The 27457-nt window shown below is 39.7% G+C and overlaps 1 long non-coding RNA gene across 1 annotated transcript; it reads left to right on the forward strand.

The window, feature by feature from the left end:
- Positions 1 to 624: 624 nt before the first annotated feature.
- LOC122465480 lies at positions 625 to 26596 on the forward strand. Its single transcript, XR_006290378.1, has 3 exons — positions 625 to 705; positions 5218 to 5309; positions 26419 to 26596. It is a non-coding gene; the product is annotated as an uncharacterized LOC122465480 (long non-coding RNA).
- The last annotated feature ends 861 nt before the right edge of the window (positions 26597 to 27457 follow it).

The following is a 27457-nucleotide window of genomic DNA, read 5'->3' on the forward strand; positions in this document are numbered from 1 at the left end:
TTGTTTTGGTTGGAATTTTTAAAAGAAATAATCAAATTAAAATATTTTATTATATTTATTTTTATTATTATTATAAAATATTCATTTTTTTTATTCAAAATGACTTTTCATTTTCGAATTTTACTTCAGTTTTATTACAAAAAGGTAAAAATTCTCAAATGAAACAAAACATTTTGTTTTGGCTCAAACAAAAAAATTCATTTGACCCTGTGATGGGGCCTGAAGAGATTAAAAGGCAGTACTAGGCCCAGACCTTCCAAGCATGCTCTGACTAGAGGAATGAGCTAAAAGGAGCTCAGAAGCCTAGGCAAAGGGTGATGGACAGGCTGCAGGAGAAAGAAATCCTTCTCTAGGAAGCTAGACATATGAGTGAGCCTGAGAAGTAACTATAGAGCTGGTAAGGCCTTCAGGGAGAGCTTTCTCCAACCACCATCCTCTTTGAAAACTCACAGGTTGGGGAGGACCCAGCTCCTTTGAATTCTTTTGGTTGTTTGGGGCTATAGGGGCCATGCCCCAAACTGAAAGGGCCTATAGGTGGGAAGTAGCCCAGGGAAGCAATTTAGATTTGCTGCAGGGCACACCCTGCCATTGTTGCTTCCCACAGGGCCTTGGGCTGGGACCTGATGGAGAGGAAGATGTGAGTGGAAAGCTGAAGATCCCTGACTTAAGATCAGGGACAGACACCTCTACTGCCCTGACATAGAGGTAAGGGGCTAGAAGTTGGGTGCTCTAACCATTAGGATGCCTGGCCCTCTGAGCTCTCTCTCATAGACCCAAAATGATTTTTTGAAAAACGTTTCACCCTAAAATTAAAAACAAAATAGTTTTGCATCAACCTGAAATAATTTTTTTAATTATTTTTTCTTGTTTGGCTGAATAATTGAAAAATCAGTTATTCACACAGCTCTAGTGTCTAACTCTCTTAAGGGGCCCTTTGAAAATCCCATCCATAGCGATTACTGTCAGGCAGACATAATTATCAATGTTGATCTATCTGCCTATCTTAAGTATTTATAGGGCCCTCATTGACATAGTATCTGAGCACCTCACAATCTTTAATATGTTTGTCCTCACATCACCCCTGTGAGGTCAGGATAAGAGCACTTCCCTTGTTACAGATGGAGAGCTAAGGCACAAAGAGACTAAATGGAAGCAGTGCTGGGTTTACAATGGCACCAGTAGTGCCATGGAGGTGGGCCCATGCTCAGAAGGGGCCCCAGCCTGCTCCTCTTGCGCTGCACCCGAAGACCCCGCCAGCTCCTCCCTGCCCATCACTTGCTCCTCTCTGCCCCATGGCTCCAACCGGCAGATCCTTTCTGCCCCCTGGCCAAACCCCAGTGCACCTCCAGCTCTGGGCAATCTCTGCTTCCCCCCACCTGTGGGGCCCCACCTCTCTTCCCGGAGCTGAGCTGCCTGGGACAGGTATAGAAGCCTGGCCAGTCGGGCGGGACGGATAGTGGGGGCAGGCTTGGCAAGTGGGTCCTGACCTAGCTGATTGCGCCACTCCCAAGGGGCTGGAGTGATTCCCTGCCCTGGGACCAGCCCTGGCTGCGCTGCCAGCTCAGCCCATCAGACATAGTCGCCTCCCAGCAGGGCCGGTAAGTACGACCAGGAGGCAGGGTGTGGGGGAACGAGTCTCTCAAGGGTCTGGGCAGGGGGTGCTGGGCTGTGAGGGGGCGGGTAAGATGTGTGTGTTGGGGCACTAGGAAGTGGGAATTCTGTGTGGGGTGCTGGGCAGCTGTGGGCAGGGGGACGCTGGGCAGGGGTGGTGTTGTGCAGGGCACTGTGCATTTGTGGGGGGGTCTAAAGCGGTGCTGGCCATAGGGAGTCGGGGGGGGGGGGGGTCATTCTAGTGGTGCCAACATTCTGATTTCCGCAGGGGTGCTCTGCTCCACTCTGCTCCAGGCCCCCTCTCTACTCCACTCCTTCCTCTAAGGCCCCACCCATGCTCTGCCTCTTCCTAACTGTGCTCCTCCCCTTCATGACCCTGCTCCTCCCCCTCTCCTCAGCACCTTCTGCCCACCGCTGAACAGCTGATCAGCGGCAGGAGGGAGGCGGTGGGGAGGAGTTGATTGGCGGGGCCACTGGTGGGTGCTCAGCACCCACAATTTTTTTCTGTGGGTGCTCCAGCCCCAGAGACCCACAGAGTTGGTGTCTGTGGGGTGGGGTGGGGGCCACTGTGTGGCGTGACAGAGTTGGTGTCTGTGTGGCGTGGTATGGGCCCACCCCTGAGGGGAAGAGGCACACTGGCAGCACAGGGCTGGGTGGGCCAGTGTGCCTCTGGCAACTGACGGTTTCATGGAGCGGGACTGTCCCCGCCATGCCATGCCCCATTGCCTCTGGCCAGCCCCTTGATCTGGGGAACAACCTCCCTGTGCCATGCTCCACTGCTCCCGTGGGGGCCCACAAATATGTTTGGCACCAGACCCACAAAAGGTTAATCTGGCCCTGAATGTAAGAGCAAGGAATTGAACCCGCATCTCCTGAGTGCTAGGCTAGTGCCAAAGCACACAAATTTGCCTTTTGTGAGTTCTGAGTTTTTATGTTGTGACATCATTTAGTTTTATTATTTGAATAAAAAAGGGGCCTGTGAAAAACAAAGTACTTTTAACCATCTAGCTCATATTTTTAAATGACCAGGTATTCAACAACCAATGCTGCTTATGATTTTATGGCAAAACTGGAACAAAATAATTTCACAAGTCTATAAAACACTGAGAAACTGGTAGATAGGTTATATTAGTATCAAAAGAGCCTGTTATTACTGTGTCTGTTTAACATCTGAGGCAATGTGTGGGTTGAGGTCACTTTACTTATACCAGTGTTTTGTCACTAATTCTTTAATCAGATGCTCCCTAATGCAGCATACAACTGCTGAGGAGCAAATACATCTCTTTAACAGCACCCTGTAATGGTGATATGTAATTTTTGTTACTCAATAAATATACTTTTGGAGAGATGGAACTGGAGATGTGAGATGACCTTCACTTCTCTGAAAGGAAGGCCCTAATTGTTACCCCTTTAATATACACAAAAGGGAACTCAAAAGGATGAAATCCAATATAAATAAATGACAACATTTTGGTAATGTGGTACGTGGTCGAATTTCAGATCTGGGTTTATTTTCGATACGCAGTTGCCAGAAATAAATGACTAGATGAAATTTAAAGATTTGTAGCTCAGTGGAAATCTAGAAATTGATTATCAGTGAGTATGTTACCTGTTATGAGCATCTGTATTATATTAGATTTTTGGGAGGATACATTGTGTTCAAATTCTGCAATCTCCATGATGTCCTCTAGTGCTGAAACTTCTAAACCTGGGATATGAATATCTGATAACCTAGAACTGGAATAGATTATGGTGAATTAAATCCACACTGTGGCTAGAGATACTGTACTTTTATATTCAGCTTCTGGAAGGTGCTGAGTGCTGTTAACTCCCTGTCCTGTTCCCATTGACATCACTGGAAGATTTGCTGTTGACTTCAATGGGAGGGGAACTGGACCCTAGATGTCCTTAACTCCCACTTAAGAAAATCCAGCCTGCTAAATGTAGAAACCTCACCCACCTACAGACACATGTAATGTACAAATCAGTGGAACTTTAATGGCATGACAATCTGTACAAGTGTTGCCAAAGTGTAAAAAAGACAAACCCCTCAAGTATGTGGGAGGTTAATAAAAGGCAGTCATAATAGGGCCTCATGCTGACTGGGGTTTGATCTGTCTTCATTTGACAGTAGTCACACATATTTCTCACGCACATATAAATCCTTACCTGCATATATCATATTAGACTACTAAAATGGAGAAAATTTAAAAAAATCTAATTTATTGTACATTATTTAAGCTATGCTTACTCTGTGCATAAGCAAGGGCACACACTCTATGGTAAAGTTCCGTTTGCTCTGTAGTAAATTTCACTTTCTGAGTCTCATGTCTGACAACAATGGTGCTAGGTTTCTGTTTTCAAAACTTTGCTGAAGTATGTATAGAAAACAAAAAAAAGTTTCCACTGGGATTTTAAATGTGTATTAGGTTTATATTTTGTTTTGTTTTTAAATCCCCCTTTTAAAAATGTCCATCCCTGTATTTGGGTCCTAAAATATTTCGCAATATTTTTTAAGCCATCTGGGACACCATTTCTGTGTAAAGTGAATATTAAACGGTTGAAAGCCCTCAGGATGTTGTACCTACTTAGAGATAATTACAGTCTCCTCCCTCAGCATCTTAAGTTAACCTGCACTATGTTTTCTAATAATAACAATAAAAAATGTCTTATTTACAACCCTTCCCTTCTCCCAACTGGATATAGAGAGTTACAGTGTTTGGACATCTGTGACTTGTCATGTTTCTGTTGACAAATGAATGAGCAAATGAAATGCATTTCAATTTACTATACATGGCAATAGTCCAGAAACCTAATGGTTTAAATAAAGGGGGAGAAAAAGGGCTTGTAGAAACATAGTAGGTTGACATGTGGACTAGTTTAAGAGGTAGGAGGGATCAAGAAGTGGTAAAAGAGGATAAGGGTGGTCTTGAAGGGAGAAGAAGAATGTAAAAGTATTCAAAACATTTGCATTTCTTGTGCGGTCCCCGTGTTTCTTCATCCTGCTCACAAACCTGTACAGTCTGTGTAGTCCTGTAGACCTGTTTAAATTGAATCTGCATGCATGTAACTTAATTCAGAGAACAGGTTGTAAAGTTAGTTGGAGGTTATCATTCTTCTGACACAAACATACTATGGGAAAATAAAACTCTAAGGGTTTAATTTATCCTGAGTGGTTGCGGTCTGCCATATGGTTCACAATCTATTAACAGCTGTGAGGCCTTTTGTATGAGAAGCATGAGCAATGCATTGACTTATGCATTATTATTAACTTGGAAAATGTAATCTACATTACTTATGATTAAAATAATAGGGATGATAAGTTGTGCAATCTTTTATATTTTCATGTACTACGTATGGCATAAAATCGTCCATATATTGTCAGGCTTTTCAAGTAGAAAGTGGGAGTTTTTGCTTAACTGAAAAGACCTATCTTATATCAATACATCTAAAATACAAAGAAAGGACTTCATCCTGCTGGGGTGAAGGTGAAGGCTGAGAGAGAGCAGCATTCGGGATGGGATTTTCATAAGCACTTCAGTGAATTAGGCACCTAACTCCCATTGACTGACAGGATGAAGTATTATGCTTCTCTTTTTCTCCTAGTGTTTTTCCAAATGTAAAGCCCATATCCTTCTAACAAAACCATGTGACCGCTCCCTGCATCTATGTGTGGCCCCACTGAAGCAAAAGTTTGGGTGAGTAGTGCAAATCATATAGGATGATACTGAATAATGAAGGGTTGTGGTATGTAGAAGTTGAGGACTGGTCAGTCAAACAATTTCTTTGTCCTAGTGTGTGAGCAGGTGTTTAGTGTTCGAGGAAATGCAATATTATTGTTTGCTTGGTTATGCAAGGTTCTTATGAGAGTAACTGTGGCAGATAGCCGAAAGTTTAATCTCTGCCTTAATCTCTCCTATCTAGAGTCAATTGTTGGGGCAGAATAGCTTCCTGGGAACCAGGAAGTGGTGTGTGAGCTGAGATTTCTGGACTGTTTATGGTGTTTATGACTGCCTCTGTTCCATGACTTGTGAATATGTATATATAAAGCAAGTCACACGGAATACACTTAGTATATGCTCCATGTCACTGATTTCTCCTTCACTGGGAAGTTGACCTGTAAAGCTGAGGAATTCTGCTGCCATGTGTCAGAGGGGTCATATAGATGTTAGAAACAAAACACTGGTATTGGAAGAACAATATTATAGGTGGCGCAGTTATTAATTCGTAGAGTTAACTTTCCATTAGAAGATCCTGTTTTCAATCGCATATACCTTTGGCAGACTTGAACTGTTTGGGCTGAAATTCTCCATGCTGGGTGAATTAAAAAAAATCAGCAAGAGCAGTTTGGGTTAGGAAAAAAATATGTTTTTGCTGTGTCTTGAGACACTGAGGTCTGGTTTACAGACGTGCTGAGCATTCACAATTGTAACTGAAGTCAATGGGAGCTGTGCTTTGAATTTATATAGTGCTATATAATAATTAGTATTCTGAAAAATCAGGCTAGGCCTCCCATATTGGACACCCAAAATGAGTGGATACTTTAGACCTAAATCTCTCTGTGCTCAGTACTGTTGGAGGGCTTTCCCTTCACCCTCTGCCCTGGTTCTTGTCACATAGACAGAAAGCAGAAGACCAGAAGTCCGACGTGCAGACAATGCAATGTTTATTGGGGTTAGTTTCCAAGCGAGCATATTCTGAAGCCCTTCACACTAGTCAGGCTTATCTCTCTATTGTTCCCCAGTGTTCCCTTCCCAGCTCTGACACTGCAGAGCCTTGCCTGTGTCCCTGTTCCCCGTTCCCTATTCCCTGTTCCTGTTCCCTGCCCCCCAGTAAACATGATTCCAATTTCCCTTCCACTTCCTGTTTGACCCCAGTTTATACAGTAATGTTCTCAGCTATACCTTAACCAATCATTTTACTGAAATTTAACTTACCAATTCTAACATATTGTAACATAATTCTCTAACCAATTATATCCCACTACCCAAATTAACTTACACCTAGCAAAATTAATTATACAGCAGACAGAAACAATTAAAGAACCAGACAGATTAACAATAGAAAAGTGGAGGCTATGAAGATAAAACAATACAGAAATGAGGGTTTCACAACGATTGATAAGTGATTTCTTGCCAGACAGGATGCTATCAGATTAAGTTTTCGTCTTTTCTTTAAGATCTGTTTCTTTATCTGGTGGTGATGGGCACTATCAGGACAGGATCGTCTTCCTAAAAAGCCCAATACAACCTTATTTCACTATGACTGGTTTGGGATGTGAGGATGTGACCGTATGCCTCCCAGCTTATGGCTGCCCCTGCTGCTTAGCCAAAGGCCTTAGCCTAAGAATAAGGCCTCAGACTATCGTAGTGAGAGAAGGCCCATACACAGATGGACTGTGATTTTGCTTCTTTGTTTTATACCTCTATAACTAGCTAAGTGATAAAAATACACCTACGTTCTTAAAGTATAGGCCTTTACAGGCAGGTCTGAATATCCATATTCTAACAAGTTCCCCATCTGTAATATGGGGTTCTGAAGACAAATTAATTAATATTTCCGAAGGACTTGGATACTATAGCTATGAGTGGCATAGAAAAGTCTATGACGAAATAAATAATTCTGCCTTCCAACCAGGATTTGTATAATGTGTAAGGCACAGATGGAACAATGAGGATAAAATGAAATATTGAATAGCTATTCATTAATTGAGCACTGTCCCCCCTGTGCACTGAGTCAGGAAACGGTCTTGTGGAAAAAAATTGTATGAGATAATTTGATTTAAAATAATGTATCTTAATGCATATGAATAAGGAGAGCGAATAAAAGTTGCACAGGTAACTTAATTCTTGCATTTACCAACTTCTGAGTGTTTGACTTTGCAACCTTAATGTTTTTAATGTTTTTTTTTTTTTTGTTATATACACATGTGCGCAAACACATATTCTTGCCAGCAAGTTAAAGAAGTATGGGCTGGATGAATGGACTATAAGGTGGATAGAAAGCTGGCTAGATTGTCGGGCTCAACGGGTAGTGATCAATGGCTCCATGTCTAGTTGGCAGCTGGTATCAAGTGGAGTGCCCCAAGGGTCGGTCCTGGGGCCGGTTTTGTTCAATATCTTCATAAATGATCTGGAGGATGGTGTGGATTGCACCCTCAGCAAGTTCCTAAACTGGGCGGAGAGGTAGATACGCTGGAGGGTAGGGATAGGATACAGAGGGACCTAGACAAATTGGAGGATTGGGCCAAAAGAAATCTGATGAGGTTCAACAAGGATAAGTGCAGAGTCCTGCACTTAGGACGGAAGAATCCAATGCACCGCTACAGACTAGAGACCGAATGGCTCGGCAGCAGTTCTGCAGAAAAGGACCTAGGGGTTACAGTGGACAAGAAGCTGGATATGAGTCAACAGTGTGCCCTTGTTGCCAAGAAGGCCAATGGCATTTTGGGATGTATAAGTAGGGGCATTGCCAGCAGATCGAGGGACGTGATCATTCCCCTCTATTCGACACTGGTGAGGCCTCATCTGGAGTACTCTGTCCAGTTTTGGGCCCCACACTAAAAGAAGGATGTGGAAAAATTGGAAAGAGTCCAGCGGAGGGCAACAAAAATGATTAGGGGACTGGAACACATGAGTTATGAGGAGAGGCTGAGGGAACTGGGGATGTTTAGTCTGCGGAAGAGAAGAATGAGGGAGGATTTGATAGCTGCTTTCAACTAACTGAAAGGGGGTTCCAAAGAGGATGGATCTAGAGTGTTCTCAGTGGTAGCTGATGACAGAACAAGGAGTAATGGTTTCAAGTGGCAGTGGGGGAGATTTAGGTTGGATATTAGGAAAAACTTTTTCACTAGGAGGGTGGTGAAACACTGGAATGCGTTACCTAGGGAGGTGGTGGAATCTCCTTCCTTAGAAGTTTTTAAGGTCAGGCTTGACAAAGCCCTGGCCTGGGATGATTTAATTGGGGATCAGTCCTGCTTTGAGCAGGGGGTTAGACTAGATGACCTCCTGAGGTCCCTTCCAACCCTGATATTCTATGATTCTATGATATTTGTGTGTGTGCATATGTGTATATAATTTGCTGTGTGTATATATAATGTATCTATAACATGCTGATTTTTATATTATATCTAAACTATAAAACCAGTATGTACTGGAGAATGACTGCCCTGCACCTTTAAGCAGGGGGGTATTTGGCTGGATTGCCGAATGAAGGGAACAGTGCTTTATGGCTGGGGGGTTGGGGGGAGGGAGATGAACACTGCTGGAAAAGGGGTCAGCGTGGTTGCTGACTCACTCCCTTAAAAGGAGGGTTTAAAAGATGCAGCCCTGGGCTGGGAGCCTCCCTTTTACCCACCCTCCCTCCCTTTTATGTGGTACAATACCAGGTTTGGTCAAGACCTGATGTGGGCATTACACTGGCCACCCCTTTTTAGGGGGGCTGGGAAGGAATTTTTGCCTTACCACCATATTGACTTGGGTGCGGTTGGGGTTTTTTCGCCTTCCCTCCAGCGGGTTCAGGAAGGGCTCCATGGCATGAGGGGCAGTAGGCTATATGTCGTAACTCATTATTGAAGTGTAGGGTGGATGTCCAGTGCAGGTACTCCATAGGAAAGGTATACAGTGACCGGATAAATGGCTTAGAAAAGGAATTAAAAAGAAGTGTTCATTAAAGGAACTAATGGGGGGTGGTTGGGGATTCCTATGATTGGTACAGGAGGGAGCCAACCCCCCATTCTTATAGCCCACCTTAGCCCTCCTATGAGGGAGGTGGATGATAAGGCCCTGGCAATGGATTTGCTGGAGGGACCTGGATGGAAAAGAGGGGGAGCTGGTGGGAATCCCCCTAGGTATGGAACGGTCTCAGCAATAAATTTGCTGGAGGGACTTGGATGAAAAAAAGTGGGGGTTGGGGGGAGGAGGCTGGTAAAAGCCCCTGGGTAATTACAGAAAAACATGAGTTTACCTGCACTGTACACTTTTATCTTCTGGGTAGTCCCAGACATCTAATAATAAAGTTGTGGACTGATTAAACCCATGTCAAATGGCTCCTGTCCTTCTTTCAGTATAGCCAGACAATGTTCTAGTAAAGCCTACACATCAGAACCTAAATGCTGAAGTGCAGTCCTGGCTTCCTTGAAGTCAATAGAAGTTTTGCCATTAACTTCGATGCAGTGAGGTTTTCACCTCTGGTGTTCTTAAGTGTCAAAATACAACCAAGGGAAGTGAAAGCAAACACTAGTAAAGCATCAGTAATAAACCTGTCACACAAATTTCTTGTGGTTTTACAAGCATGTAGTTAGTGCATTAAGTTGTTGTTACCTAATTATGTGACTTTTATTGTGTCATCAAACAGAAAACTGATACCAAACAGTATAAGCAAATTAATGGAGAATCTGGAGCTACAATGTTAATAAGAGTGAAATTCAAATCACCGGATAGCTTCAATATGGGAGTAGGGAAAGCTACCACGCTGTCTATTGTTTTTGAGAGGGGAAAAAAGACACCCCTTTTGATAGAAAACTGAAGGCTGAATAATAGTTACTAGTAAGTTAATGGTAATAAAGTACTGCAAGTAAACTTTTATTTGACAAATTCCCTTCCAAACACCTATCTAGGGCTGAAATGTGGTGTGTAGGCACAGCCCTTGTATCAAATGCTTCGCCCCAAGGAGCATACCAAGAGGCATTCTTTTTCAGGCAGCACATATGCTACTACATCCCTTTGTGCAGCTCCCATCTTGCTTGTGGTGGGATCAGAGACATGGCCCCACCTCCTCTCTTCCCTCCCACCTCCCCTTTTGGGTACCATGCACTCTTGGGAGAAATAGGGACATAGTAGGACCTGTGCATTCCTGAATGCAGGGAATATAATTCTTCCCAGCCCTTACATGGACCGTGCAAAGAGGAGGAGGAAGCAGCCCTACCTTCCATCATACACCTGCATAGAGCTTAAGCATGATCTGACCCTAAAGTATTAAGGGCCTCTTCCTGATCCTATTGAAGTCAGTAACTTGCACTGATTTCAATGGGAGAAGGACTGGGCCCAGGATTGGGATCTGTTATTTGTGAACACAAAGAAGCTCCACACCTCCTCCCTAACGGACTTCTCACTTAATGTAAGAATTTTGCATGACACAAACAAGTATATTCAAAACCAGAGTAGCCTTTGGTAGAGTAGGGGAACCTTAATTAGCATACTAGATTGGGGTGCCCATGACATGAGGAGCCTTGAAGTAAGGGAGTTATACAACAGAGTAAATGTGACTGAATCCTTGGTTTTCACACAGTAGCTCTGACTCTGAAAAAGCTTTTACACATGAGTTTTCCTGTGTTAACACATCCTAGAAATTAATTCTGTGATTTTAGGTGACAGACTGTATGTTACAGCTTATTGTAGTAGGTGAGTCTGTTTATACCAAAGGGGTGTCATAGGAGATTGTTAGCGGATAGTTTATCAATGCGCTGAGTTTTATGCAGCAGCTGATTAACTTTTATTTCTAGATCATTACAACAAATCATGAAAAAGGCTTTTAATCTCATAACATCTGAGGAATTAGAAATAATTTTTTCCCCTGGAAATGAAAGATTCTCTTTGGTGTAGTTTCATGGGGCTGGAGAGTGGTGTTGACTGAGCGGTCACCATAGAACAGCAATTTAAAACTGTATTTTGAACGCATTCCTGAGACTTAGGGAAATATGTTTGATATTTCATCTGTTTTGAGGGATGATTTTGCAATATCATTTTATGAACGTTGCTGGTCCTAAATATTCTAGTGATAGTACTGGCCTTGTAGTGGTTATTTTGCACACCTCACTTAACCAGGCCTTTGTATTCATACTCTGAATTCCTCTGTTGGAGCTGAGCTGCTTCTTGAATGGAGAAAAATCTCAGCAGTAGATTGTTTGTATCTGTTGGCTAAGCGTGGGTGCGGGTTGGTGTATATCCTGGCAACAGAAATGTACAAGAGCTGTTTAAGAATGTCTTGAACTTAATAAAGCAAGTAGAAAGGGAAATGGTTCAATCATTCAATGTAATACTGTTTAAAGTTTGGACCACCGTACTAGATCCAGCATTGTAGGATCAGAAGAGTCAGATGTAAACTACTTCTTATTCTGCAATGACTTTTCCAGGAGACATTTACTAGAAGAAATAATGCATATAACCCAAATAAAAGTTTAGTATTTAAGTGTATTTAATGCCACTTTAATAACAGTCCCAACTATACTGTTATTTAATATTGTGTCCTGGTAGACACACCAAGGCTTTGGGCGAAATCATTTGTTAAACAACGGCTTCTGCAACTTTCAAACAATAGTCAGGGCTCAGACTGTGTGTTAGTACTTCATTTTCCAAGGAGTATTTCCCTTTGTTTTCATAACTAAGCACCACTGCACCAGTACCTTGCTTTTTATTTGTGAAACATTTTATTATTTTCCCGCTTGGGGAGCAACTATATAATGTGTAAAAAAAAAAAAAAAAAAAAAAAAAAATGGTAGCATAAGGACCAGCTATGTCTTGAGTTTACACCTCTTTTAGAACAGCTCTAGTCTGGGAAGGAAGACAAGTGTTTTGATTGTTTTTTGCATGTTGTTGAGCTTTATAAGCCCTCTGAGGCAGGGACTGCCTTTTTCATTTTATATATATATATATAATATATATATATATATATATATATATATATATATATAGCTAATGCAGTTGAGCCCCAGTCTCTGAGTGGGGCCTGAATGCAATACCACATAGAAATACCAATAATAGTCATTCAAAGATTTTGGAGCAATTTCATTATAAATCCCCATTTCTATTTTAAAACCTAGAAAGATAGAAATATGTTTTTATAAAGAAGATAATGATTGATTGACTACATTGCATTCAAACATGCTTTTATCACCATTGTCTTAGGGAGCATGTAGAGAAGTCTTAAGCAATGCAAGTAACGTTGTACATAGAACACACCTTTACCCCTTCAGGCAAAAGCATGATTGAAAAACTTGGGTGTTAAAACTGTGTCCTACAGCTCAACTTGTGGGGTTCTGTCAACCCAATTAGGGAAGTGAAATCAAGATTTGTGAGCCCACTATTGAAAATGCCTTCAGCCCCCCAGACTTACAGATCTAAGGACTGTTAGTGAGACCACATCAGCTGATCTCTGGACAGAGTAGGTTTCTTGGGTAGTTGGACTCCAAAACATTCAAAAAGCTTCAATGGATGTGGGAGCAAGGAAGATTAAAGTCTATATACGTTTTAATAGGGGAGCAGTGAACTAAATGAAGAAAGAAGTGCTTTAAATTGTTTTAAAAAAACAAAGCAAAACTCTGCCAGTCCTACTGCACATAATTACTTCTATACTTCTTTGGTCATGAATCAAAAATGTATCACTCAACAAAACAATTTATAATTCCTGTTGGCCACGGGATTTATGTTGGGGGCTACACAAAGGGCAAGTGATGGTGCACACTAGTTTGTAAATGTCATAGCACAGCAGCCTAGAAAAAGAGAAAATTAAACTCTAAGAATCTACTTTCCCTAATGCCGCATGACACCATGCTCAACAAAGAGTAATTGACAGGTAGGGGGTGGAGGAGGAAAAATCCCACTGCCTGTCTGCCTCAGCAGGAGCAGATAAGTAACACTGAATGGGGCTTATGGGAAAATTCAGACATATTTAAAAATAAACACCACACAGGCCATTATATTTTATAAAATGCTTTGTTTGTAATAACTCTTTTGCTCTTTTATTAAAAATACATGGTGCTTTGGAAAACGCTCTCTGTTTTACAATATTTTCTGGAGTATATGCTGCTAGAGGTGCCAGACTATGTGAAGATAATTCAATCCGTCAGGAAATCCCATTGTCTCTCAGTTTGTAAATACCAGTGATAATCGCACATTGAACTAATGTCAGTCTGTGGCAACAGACCCATAATCAGGATTATGGAAAGGGGGGGGGGGCTCTTTATATGGAACTGAGGTTCTTCTTGCATAGATTCCTTCTTGACTTCTGATTTGTTGATTAAAATTGTCCTCTTTTTCAGAATGCTTTAAAAACCCTTCCTTTATAGACTTGAAGAATAACTTTAAAGTAGACTTTTAGTCTAGTTTTCCTTTACAAAAGCTTTTCCTTGTACTTGCTCATATAATGCCTCTGATGCCGGATGATGTAGGGAAGCCAATTCTGAGGCCTGATATAAACATGAAGTTGCACTGATATAACTAAAGGTATAGTTTCATACCAGTTTACTTAATCAGTGCAACAGTTGGTGTGGACTCTCTTTTATATTGGTTTAAACCTGACACATTGGTTTAACTAAGGTGATACAGCTAGTTCTAAATGATCATAGAAGAGTTAACACAGAAAAGTTGCATCCATTTAACTAAACCCGTTTAAGTTCAATAAGTGCTACTTCTGTTTATAGACAAATCCTAAGAGGTTAGCCTTTTGTATAGCTGTAAATGCTAAAGGAATCCTTCTGTTGTCCATAAATGCTGACAGGAGACCATGGATGTGGTTTAATTAGGTCACAACTTTATTCATTTATTTTACTTGGGAGTACCCAGCAACAAATTGTACAGTGCCAGGAGGCGATCAAAATTGTCTTGTTTAGGAGACTAGATGGAAAAGCTATTCTAATTCTTGTAAGCATGGACTGTAATGAATCTGGGCAAGAGGAACAAGAATGTTGTTCACAAATTATTCCATTTATCTGGATAAATCACTGAAAAATATATGCTAAGTAACATGCTATTTGTAGGGGGTTGGACTAGATAAACCACCAGCACATATCCTCTCGCTCTCATCCTCTCTCACTCTCTCTATGCGGCACCATAAAGAACAAGTTAAACCTCACACTCTATAAAAACCAAGTGGATAATATTTGTTTTGGACAGCAAGCAGGGTGAAACAAAAGTGAGGTTGTTGTAAAGGTGTTTTTCTGTGTTGAAACCGTATGTCTGGGAAGGGATTTCAGAGCTCTCTCTCCACTGTTGCTATTGTATTGTACAGTGTACTTGCCAAGAAACCCCAGGGGGTGGAGATCACCCCCCACTATATAAATTTGTACAATTACAATTTCATCTTCCCCATGAAGTCTCAAACTGTTAGTTGACATCTTTACACGTTACCAACCTTCAAAGAATCAAACAAAAACTGTTGAAAAGCCAAAAGTTATACTGATGAATATGTTACAGAGAAATCCCATTCATTTTAGCTAGAAAAAGAGGAAACACCACCATTCTCAAGGCTACAGAAAAAGGCAAGAAAACAGAATGTGCTGTTCTAAAGAAAAAGGAGCCAGAGCTCTTTTCTTTGCACCAAAGGCTCTTCGTTGTGCATTAGGATCCACAGTTTTTTCTTTTTTAATACGGCTATTCTTTCCTGACTAATTTTCTCTCAGATTCCTGTAGCTGTCCCTTGTCCTGTACCTCACTGTATTTTGCCTTTCCTATTCCTTCCACCAGTACATCCTTCCTTCTTGCTGAATTGCCAGATCCAGCATTGGACCTGATAGTGCATTAGTTAGATTATGACAACATAGGAAAAACTGTCAGGGTGGTTAAGCACTGGAATATATTGCCTAGGGAGGTTGTGGAATCTCCATCATTGGAGATTTTTAAGAGCAGGTTAGACAAACACCTGCCAGGAATGGTCTAGATAATACTTAGTCCTGCCATGAGTGCAAGAGACTGGACTAGATGACTTCTGAAGGTCCCTTCCAGTCCTATGACTCTATGACTATAGCCCTTTAAAATATGGCCAAAATTTTCATGTTAGTATTTCACATGGGTAAATTCTGTTCCTTTTTCTGTTTTGTTCTTTTTATTTTTTTTAATTCAATATGATTGATTTAGGGGATAATTCCCAATATACTGTACCCTGGTACTGATTTGTATGGTATACAAATGTTATTGCACGTCAGCATCATAAATCTATTAAGAAGTTTTAAAAAATACCCAAACAATCCAATGTTTGCATTTTCCTACAAAAGGTATGAAATGGGACCAGTGCACATTGCAAATTAATTGTCAACAAACATGCCATTTTAAAAATTAAACTTCTTTTGAATAGCTGTAAAAATATGGGAGAGGGGTAGAGGAAATGTAACTCTTTTAATAATTAAAAAAAAGACCAAAAAAATAGAGCCAGACTCTGATACCCTTGCTCATGTTGCATAGTGCTTTACTGAAGTATCCCCCTTTACTTCAGTAGGACCATTCATGATATAAGATAAGGCCACAGGAGTAAGGTATTACTGTCTGGCCCAAAATAAGATGTACTCAATATGAGTAAGGGTGGCAAATTGGGCCACACATAATTAATGACCAGATTCTGCTAATCTTGTTTATACTGAGTAGTTCTTTACTTTGGAATTAATTCCATTGAAATCAGTAGGATGATCCACAGAGTAAAGTACTATTGAGCATGAATATAGATCTCAGAATCCAGCCCTATAAAAAGTACGTGATCCAAGGCAAAGAGTTTATGTACCAAACTTCACCCCTCAAATGTCAGCTTTTATGACCAAGGTAGACAAAATAGAAACCCTGAACTAAATGCAATGAATGGCGCCGCTATAATTATTCCTAGCTGCCCTTGTTGGATTAAAACCATAAAATGTGAAATGGTAAAATTCACTTATTAAAAAACACAGTTAGAGATTTTAAGAGCTCTATTAAACGTAATTAGGGAAAATATTGTCCTGGTGTCTTTAAGTTAACTCAAAACCTAGCCTGTTGCTCTGACTTGAATAACAGTTTTGTTATAAGCTTTTTTTTTAATGACCTTCAAAGAATTATGTTCTCCATAATATACCTTTTCAAAAATGCGCAGTACTTAAAGGTAAATAAATTGTCTGTGGAAAATTATTATTTTATAACTCTTATCCAAAGTTTTCTTAATGCCAAGGCTAATTGGGCTATCAGAGGCTTATATAATCTATCATTTGACATAGTCCTGCACTGTAAAGTCAATAAGCTATAGAAAAGCTTTGATAGACTACAAATACTTCTAATCTGTAGCTTTTAGATGATCATAGATGAGCATCTAAAATAGAAAAATTCTATCCATTTCTATATTCTGTAAATTAACCAAGGCCATAGTAAAGCCCCTAAAACCTATAACAGTGAAAGCGGGTCATTTAGGGAGTAATCAAGTCAGTTAAGTGCTAATGGCTTTCCTTACCTAACCCCATAAAGTATGTCTACACTGCAAATAAAAATGTGCAGCGCATGTCGTCATACCCACTCTAGCTTTAATCTAGCCAACACCGGTAACAATAGCAGTATAGGCATGGTGGCATGGGCTTCAGCATGAGCCAGCCACCAGAGTACATTCTTAGGATCCCCGGAAGGCTTGTACTCAGGTTGCTTGCCTTTGCTGAAGCCCATGCCACAATGTCTGCACTGCTATTGTTACATATGCTAGCTAGGTTAAAGCTAGCACTTGTCTGCCTACCTGTGCTACAATCACAACTTCACTTGCAGAACAGACATATAATCTGTTGAGGGTTATTTAGAGTAAAGGAAAAAACAACTCAAGAAAGAACAAAAGGAAAGATACCACAATGGTGCACATAATGTACATGTATCCTCTGTTACAGTCTGTATTGAATCAAACATAAAATGGCTACTGTCTCCGCACATAAAAAGAATTCTTAAAAATGGAAAGGTGCAATATGCAGAAACAAAAACATTCAAAGCTATTCGTTAGCTAAATACACCAACCAGTCTACTGTTCTCAGTCTGATTGTTAAACTGCTCTTAGTATAAGTGGAGAGATTGAGGACATTATATAACTCACTGATGAACTCTCCAACTCGTGGAAATCTTCAGTTTCATACTTCTGAATATAACATTACAGAGACAGCCAAACATAATTGTTCTACATCATGATATAATTTTTGTTTGTTACTGATAAGCGAAGAGCAAATTCCACTCAGTGTAGTGAAATATATTGAACAAATGTTCTGTAGTTTAAAGGGGAAAAAAACTGACTGATGAAATGGAAAACTAAGACATTTCAGGTGTCTTGAGTGAAGTTCCCTGGAACAGTGTATGAAGATGTGATTCTGTTCCAGCTGAACCAGGCAATGGTCACTTTAACTAGGAGATGAAATCCATTTTACACAGGCAATTGAAATATTAGAAAAAATATTGCGCTACTCTGGCTTTTTTTGTCCACATTCAGATTTGTGGCCAGTCAGTGAAGGAGCCACATTTCATTAGCTATTCCTTTTACCACCTGATCCCTTTTGTCATATATGATAGTGTGTATTTAAGCAGTCAGACCAAAAAAACCCTCTCTCTGCTAAGACGTTTTGGGGATTACCCAGGCCGATAAGGGATTCTGTTACCATCTGGCTTGAACTTTGGGTGCCTAAATGCTGTTCTGCTATGGCTCAGGCTATGTCTACACTCGCACTTACGTTAGCAAACCTTTTGTCACTCAGGGGTGTGAAAAAACCACACCCCTGAGCGACATAACTTTTTCTGGCATAAGCGCTGGTGAGAACAGCAATATCTCGGCAGGAGACGTTGAGCTGGTTTTACTATGTTGACAAGAGAACTCATCTCCATCAGCATATCGCAGCTACATAAGCAATCTTACATAAGCGATCTTCACTGTAAGCTTGGTAGTGTACACATGGCCACAGAGCTCTGACACCAGTAATCTGCCTACAAGCATCAAAGTCTCAAGCATGGCATCCAGCCACCCAGTTTCTCCTTGCACAGTGACCCCCAATAGCCCTTCTGGTCCTGAGTCTCCCCAAATCCATCCCCAAGTTCTTAACTACCGGACATTCAGACTTTTCACCTATGGTTCGTCACCCACTGAAGAGTGACTACTGAGCCCAATTATCAGTTCACTTCAGTGCACATATGCCACACAGTTTGAACAACAGAACTCTGCTTGCGGTAAAAATAAATAAAAGTCTTATTTAATGGAAAACTTATAGAGTCAAGGATGAAACAGTAATGAAAAGGAAACACATACAAGTTACACAGACTAAACATAAAGATGCAATCTCAGGCTGTATACTTCCATATTAGCTAAATCATGTTGTCTAATGCAAGTTACCTATTACTTCTGAACAGTTTCCCAGCATGTCCTCAGTTTCTGGATAGCCTTCCCTTCAAACCCTTCACTTTTAAACAGGTTTGCAGGTTTGTTTGTTTAATTTTCTTTCAGACTATGATAATTCATGGATAGGTAGAGCAGGGGAAGCTCCCTCCTTTCTCAGTTTTCCAAGGCTGGGAATTTCTTTTCCATTTCAATGTCTTTCTGTTAACTTTAATGGTCTACCATTGTCTTTCCCTGGGTTGTACAATGCTAAGTGCTTGGAGTTAGTTTTGTGTAAACAACTAGCCTGGGAGGTGACCCTATCTGCCCAATTGCTTCCCTACACTGCTGTGAGGTGATGCTGTAGTAGCTCCCTGGTAACAATTAGTATGTTCTACACATGTATACATTGATAACCATAACTTGTATACAAATTTCCTAATTACCATCAAGTTCAGAACATTACAAGCTTTCATAAAAGACCTTCTGTGACACATATTTATACACAATAATATTGTATACAACCAGTTGATTCAATTGCTTATTCTTTGGGGTTCAGACCCCCTGTTCTCCCCTTGCGGTGGCTGGACCCTGTTTGCCAGATATACAACACTTGTTCGGTTAGTAAAGTAAAGTTTTCTCTACTGTGTACACTTACTATATTACACCTCCCTGTTTTTTTCTGGGTAGCAGTTGTAGGACACAGCTGGCAAGCTGGTGCATGATAAGGCTTTCATGCATCTGCATGAGTATTTTCTCTAATCACTTAAAATCCATTTACAAATATGGTCCAGTATAAATCCTCATGAATGACCATAAGGTATAAAGCAGTACATATATAAATCAGCTATCCCTTATCAAAAAAGTCCTATAGAATTTAATAGGGATGAAACCTCTAGAATGCTGTAGAAATTAGTCTAAAATCTGTAGAATGTAATAGACCATGGTTGTCTTTCTATGGGATGAACCATTCTATAGAATTTCATACTGGAATATGGTACACTATTGAATTCTACAGGATGGTTTTAAAACCCAATAGAAAGATAATTCTCTTCTATTAATTTATGTGGGATTTTCCAGAAGGGATACCATTGTTTTATGCAGTTGGAACTAAAATATGCTATTGTTATGATACAATGCCTACCTCTTGAATTTGACATTTTATAATTTGTCTTAGAAATAAAATTTAAACACAGTCTAAAGCATTATTAAATCTTATGTTTTACAGTGTAAGATATTGGATTAGCCATGATTAGACTAGGCAAATAAAGGGAAAAATGATTCACAAACATTGTGTGAATTCTGAATCAAATTTTAGTCTGCTGTTTTCATACCCCGACTAATTTTAGGTTGCTGTTTTGGGACTATTCATGTAAACTAATTTTGTGTGCACAGATGTTGGGAAATGGCTCCTCTGTATGCAGATACTCACATTCATATATATTCAGTAAAAGTGTATTCACATATAAATATGGGAGCCTGTGGTTCACACTGAAAGTGCTTGTTCCCTGTTTAAAAAGTTTCAGATACCCAATCAGGGAGCACAGATGATACCATGTGACTTAGGTGACTAATTATGCACCATGAGAAATGAGTAGTTGAAAGCCTAATAAAAGTGAATACTTTGCAAATAACCCATAGATTGAAACGTTTTCATGAAAAGTGTCTGAATTTTTGTCAATAAAGAATATATTAATTAAAAATTAGTCTGATTGATGTTAATCTGCAATCAGGAAAAGAGTTGGAACATATTTTAAAAGTACTTAGTCACCAAAAGATGCAGATAGATGCCTAATATGATTTTCCTAGGTGCCTAACTCCCATGTCCTAAAAAGTCTTTAAAAATCTGGCCCGAAATTCATTAGATAAACTGTTTGCTTTGAATAGACATGGCTTATGCTGTGCTCTGAAAGTGCGCATTTTAATTAAAATACTTCTTTAGGAGACTTTTAATGGAAAAAATTTGTTTACCAAGTTTAACACTGCAATTCAACTATCAATGATCTATTATATCGGCGATGAGGAGCCAGATCCTCAGCTGGTTTAAATTGGCATAACTCCACTGAAGCAAAGAGCTCTGGTTCTAGGATGAATGGCCCTACATGATCTCGTTATTGCAATTCTTTAAATATCATATACAGGTTTAACATCAACAAGTTTATCTTGCTTTTCAAGAATATAATACATTAAACATTTGTTTTTTCTTCAGAGTAATTGCAATTGCTTGCCCTTAGAAGGCATTCTTATGCTTTAGTAATAATTTCTGAATTAAAAGCAAAAGTAACCAAAATTTGGACATGTGTTTCTAGTCTTAGTTTTTAATGCTAATCTTTTGTAGAAAATGTTAAGCCAAAACTTTTTAAGACCTAAAACATCTCCCATTTTTATATTGAAAACTTCATATCACTCTTATTAAACAATAGTTATTGTATTAGATCCCATCCCACACATGGAAATAATTTTAAAAAAAAGTTGTGTGTACCTTTTTGAGTCATGAGCTACTAACGTATTCCATTTAAACAATGCATGATAGAAGTTACAGATTCTCATGTACCCTATTGATCTATATTAAGACTGTAGCCACATTGAAACATTGTTCCTGTTCACTGGCATTGCAGAAATAGCTGTCATTTATAAATTTTAACTTCCATGAAGATGATTATTTTGGATTTTATTAAAGACACTACAGTTAAAGATTACCTTATAAGACTATACATTCAGGGAGCTATAAACTAGCATTAAAATCATTATTCGTGCTGTAACTTGATATACATTAAATGGTCTCAACCCTATCAGTAGTTTTTTAAGTCCTTTTTTTTTTTTTTTTGTATTTGCAAGCAAAAGAAATACAATAGGCATTTTTTGTTTATGGGATTCTACTAGAATTATATTCCCAGGGCATAAAGTGACCAGGGAGCTGTACTGTACTGTAGGGAGCCATCCTGCATTATCAGGGAGCTGGATTGGATGATTTACTAGGTTTTCCTAACTCCAGCTTCTTTCTTTATCATCTTCCTTTTCATTCCTTCTTGAATGGAAAGGTTTCTTGTCAGATGGCAGATTAAGGAATTCCTTAAATTTACCCCAAAGATTCAAAACTCTTTTATCTTGTGTTTAGAATCAAATCCACAAAAGACAATTCTGGTCAACTGGGTTTTTCAAAAATGCTAGGATCTGCCCTGCTTTGGCAAACCATTAGGGCTGGTTAGAAAACAAAAATAATGATGTTTGTTTTCATTCCAGTGGTGGGGGAGGGAGATTTACCCCAGATTAGCTAAGCTTGTCAGTACAAAATGTGGTCTGGTTAACAGTAAATAGTATTCACAGCCATGAGGCTGCTCTAATTGGAGCTGGGGACTGGCTAGGTGTCATCCTGGCCCCAAATGCAGGTGAGCGTAAAGACTGCTACAGTCACAGTTCACTCCCACAAGTCTTGTACTGAGCACAGATAAACAGGATGTGATATTCTAGCCTTATTTAGCTGGAAAATCCTTTCTGGATACTTTCAGACCATTGATAGTGGGAGTGTACTTCCTCTACAACTCCTTATCTGTAGTAAGCTTTTATGGGAGCTCTCAGGAGCTTTGGGATCATGGAAGGTGGTTCATACTGATCTCCGCATTACACTCCTCTCAAAAGCCCATGGATATCAAGGAAAATATTCCACTTGGAGAAGATATTGCTTAAAACAATTCCAAACTCCTCCTGGGGCCACTACTGAACAGCTGTTGGTGACCGACTGTGAAGATACTGTGCTGCTGGGATCAAATGAGTGAAAGCAGACCCATTCAGAGGTGCAGCTCTTCAGGCAGATAACACCAGTCAGCATCCATTTGGGGTGACTGGAAGCCTCATTTTCTTCAAATTGCTATCTCTTGATGGGACAGGAAACCCTGAAGTCCTTTCCTGAGGTTTCATAATGGAGTGTTGTGGATAATCTAGCTCATTTAAATTAATAACCTAATTTCCATTGACTTCAATGGCTACATGATTAAGTACCTAAGTAACCTATTATGTATTATATACTCAGAATTGGATGAATATACAGCAATTCATTGTATGGCCAGATGAAAAGGTCAGAAATATAAACATTAATCCACCTAGATATTTGTTGCTATGTACGGGTAGATAAGGTACCAATGAAACCTAAATTTTAATTTGTTTGTTTTCAAGATTTAGACAGTTTAAGATCTAATAAACTGCTTTAGGGTTAAGTGAAAACTCTGTCAATAATCTTTTGCCTCTTTATGCAATTCCAAAATATATTAATTTCAGATTAGAAATTAGCTGACAGTGTTAGTGTTCAGCAATTTGTGACTTCTTCATTATTCTTCCTCTCGGGACAAAATTCATCTTTATTTGACTCAGTGGAATTCTCGATAATTGGATTGCTTCAAGGTTACTCACGTTGTATTAGGGATTTAAATGGAAATTAAATAATTTTATGAAGACTAAAGCCATTATTAAATATATAACTGTTAAAATTCATTGAAATAAATTGTAATATGTCACTGCTATTTCATTATTGTTTTATATATATTTTCCTGAGGCCATAATTCAGATAAACCTAATTAAAAAAACTATATTAGAAAAAATATATAATTTCAAAGAGTTAGTTCAGGATAGACGATACATTAATATTTTTCAAGGCACTCACTGTTTTTCTTCACACCTTTTTTTCTTACATTTATTGCCTTTTGAAGTTTCATAAAATACACAACTCACCTCCAGCTTCAAAAGAATTATTTTTGGCTGGTTTCAAGTTTTCATATATGCATTCTCCTTTTTTATAAAGAAAAAGAGATTCTTTGTGAAAGGCACATTTTACCCTTACATTCTCCCCACCTCCTGCTTTTACAGATATTATGAGAACCATTATGAATATCTGATTACCTTTGGAGTATAGAAATTGATGATGATAATAACATCAGCAATAAGAGAAATATTTGCCACTGAGAGTGCTTTGCATTTTCAAAGTATTGTACATAAGCTAAGGGCTGGATTTACATCTTACGCAGCCCCAGGCACAGCATCTTCAGCACCCACCCGCGTACAGCTGACTTTTGTGTTTTCCCTAAAAAAGGAAATTTTTAACCCACTTTTAGGTGCCCCTAGGCAAGTGCCTACTGTGCCTAATTAGAAATCAGGCTATGCATATACTGATCCCAATTCAGACCTAGTGTAACTTCACTGATTTTATCAGGGATAAAAATGACATGTTAGATAATAAAGCCTCACAAATAGAAGTGGGTGGCTTTTTGGCTGAAAGTTTTTTGGTGAAAAATGCAGATTTGGCAACACTGAAATGTTTCATGAACTTATTAGAGAGATCAGGGGGGTGAGAAGCAACTTGGACCAGCTTCTGTTGGTGAGAGAGGCAAGCTTTAGAGCTTCCACAGAGCTCTTCTTCAGGTCTGGGAGACTTACTCAGAGTGTCCCTGCTAAATACAAGGTGGAAAAAATTATTTAGTATAAGTGGTTACAAATTTGAAAGGACCATTAGAGGTGAAATGGTTTATGCTCCAATATGTCTGTTAGTCTATAAAGTGCCACAGGACACTCTGCCGCTTTTACAGATCCAGACTAACACAGCTACCCTTCTGATACGTTAAATTATGTCACCTATTGCTATATTTAGCTGCAAATCCTAAATTAATTGGAATAATTCCATAATATTCTGCTATGTGCTGCTTAGCAGTGATGCTAGACTAATTCAAAAGCTCTTTTAAAAGAATTGTAGCCTGTATAACAAAATCAACAAAAGAAAAGCAGACCGTTAGATGTAGGATTTGAAGAGTTGAAACACAGTTAGAGAGAATTAGAATCATGGGCTCCATTTACACACGTTTCACTTTAAGGATGCCAGTAGTTCCATAGAAGTCAATGAGACTCCTCACGTTACTACATGTGCTTAAATGTTTGCAGTATTAAGGCTATAGACAGTAGCCAGAGATCGGGCTAACCATCTGACAGACACTTTCTTCAGTAAGTGCACCAGAACAGGCCTTCTTGTATGTGTTGACATATGTGCAACGAAATGTGGCCAGATAAGTTGGAATTCAGTGATGAAATTCATTGTTCCAAAACCTGCCAACTGAAAGCCGTGGACACTAGCTGAAAACCTTCATTTGGGATTCCCTTAGAACAGATGGGACCATCATCTTGTTCCTCCTTTTAGGTAAGGATTGGCTTTCAATGTGTTACTTTTCAAAGATGCTGAAGAGAGTTAGGCACCGAGCTAAATCAATGGGAATTGGGCAACTTAGTCTGCTTTGAAAATCCCAACCCCTAAAGATATTTTGTGGTCCTAATTCACCACCATATTACTCTCATTTTATGCCATTAATGTTATTGATTGCTGTACGTGTAATACATACATATATATTAATACAGGACTTTATATATAAAATGTGAGTGACTGGAGACTTGTATATATTAATAGCCAAGTGGCACCCAATCCTCTTTTTTTTTTTTTTTTTACAAAGTAACGTATGAAAAAATTGGACAGTTTAACTGACTGAAACAATTTAAAAGTCAAGTCCGATTGAACGACTGCCCACTTCTTCATGTGGAGAAAAAGCCTATGTTAAAGTACAGATGAATTACTTCACTTAAACCCTCACAAAAATTGATGTTGGCTGTGCATTTGTTCATCTGATCCAGATGTTACACTATTAACTGTCTGTAATTTTTTTTACTAATAACCCACGATTCAAGGTTTTCGCTTAGCAACATGGCAGGCAAAGATGTTTTTCATCATTGCTTATTTTTATTTTTTTACTTTATTTTATTGTACTGTTGGTTTGTTTTGTTTCCTCTTTAGGCCTCACTGGCAAAAGTCATGAGGCTGCTGTTTGTTATGCAGCTTCCCGAGCAGAAATGTCACATGGAGAGTCATAATTACAGCTGCTAGACTGGGGTCCTTCTTGGGTACTAAACATAAAAATGAACAAATCTTCCCATTCTAAATGGATCAAATAGATCACTTTGTTAGCACTTACTGGATAACAAAGTAGGAAGATGTATCTGAAGAAAGAAATGTATATTTAGTTTCTCTCTTGCTCACATACACCTGTGGAGAGCAGTGGCCCAGTGCAGGGCTGGTGGAGCTGGGAGGCAGTGGGCGTTAGTGCCCCCGCAATAGAAATGTTGTGTGCTGATCTGTATTTCCATGCCAAGTGTTGTTCTCCTATGCATCCTGGGAACTAATGTTCCCTGTAAACTGCCTGCACATACTGGCAGGTAGAGATGAATGGAACCTGGGGGGCTGGATCTGCAGCACCCAACATCAGTCCAGGAGCAAGTAGGCACCGGCACGGTCAGGCTGGTTTTGGGAGCATCTACCTCTGGTGGCCAGTGAGAGAGATGTAAATTGCCAGCCCCCTCTCCCTATTCCCAGCCTTGAGCCAACAACCTCCACTCCCCCAGCTGAATCTCAATAGCTCCCCTTGCTCCCAATGCAGAGCACCTATCTTGCTCCCACTCCCATCCTTCTGCCACCCATGCTCTTCGACTGCCTCTAACCCAGGGTCTCCAGCTGCTACAGGTCATGTAGTAGTAACATCAACTGGTATCCTGTTTCCCTTTCTTTTCTGCATCCCATGCTGCACAAGATAGGGGGAGCATTCTCAAAACTTTGCTGCTTCTCTAGACTCAGTGACATCACCTTTCTTCCCATTCCATGTATACCCCAAACAGTGGCAACTATGCTCTCTGAGCCATCCAATTATCGGAGACATTTGTTATCAGTTCTTCCTGCAGGCCAAGCTCCCGTCCTCTAAAATCTCCAGAGCTCCAGGGACACGAGTTACCACTGCTGTCGTCTTCACACAGCCTAAATCAGCCACTTCAAGCAATCTACAGTCCTATCACAGAGACCCTAGTGACAGAAGTAGGAGTTAAGTGCAATAGCCACCTTGCAACATTGGGCCCTATATTGGTCTCTGGACCTGAAGTGCAGTCCCTTGCCTTGTCTGTGGTAAACTGTAAGACTGTTAGGGCAACGACTGGCCCTAGTCTACAGTTTGCTATATAAAATATCTGTATACGTATGGCATTGTATATATGTATATAGTAATAATATATGCACATTATATGGTTATAAATGTATTTATTTCCTATGTTCATGATAAAAATCCTGTTAATTAGGTTGTTTAGAAGATACTGGGTAGAGCTATTGCTATTTTGTAACAGATAACAGTGTCATTTATGTCAATTTATACTATTCTGTTTTATGCCACCCATCTTTGTCCTGTACACAACTTCTTTCCAAATCTAAACTAATAATTTTTGATTAAACCTGCTGTTACCATGGAAACATTTCTTGGGGCCTTTTGTTATTCCTGCACAACCTTGGTAGTGTTTATTTTTCCTCCATTTTTGTTGAGTTTTTAACTACTGACTTTCTTTACTTTCCTACCAGCTTATTATTTTTGGAACTTTGGCCCCCCTTTACCCTAGCCAGCTTGGCACCAGTAATTAATAGAGTACTTAATACACTCCTTGTGTGTATATGGAAGATATTGACTGTGACAACTGCTTTTTTCCCCCTATGTCAAGCCTCCTAGCCACCCCATTGCATACATTTTATCTGAAGACTATAGCGCTATTAAAGTGAACTTCACGAAGCCATAGCACACAGATGATGCAAGAGTTTCTATTTTCAGTGGATGAAGGCCATTGCATTTTGACACACCATACTTTACATTGTTAAAACAATATTTACCAGTAAGATCTGGTGGATGATGTTAAACACATCATAGCAGGTAAAAGAGTTTCATGTTGTAAT

This window comes from Chelonia mydas, chromosome 4 (genome assembly GCF_015237465.2).
Source record: "Chelonia mydas isolate rCheMyd1 chromosome 4, rCheMyd1.pri.v2, whole genome shotgun sequence".
NCBI classification, from domain to species: Eukaryota; Metazoa; Chordata; order Testudines; family Cheloniidae; genus Chelonia; species Chelonia mydas.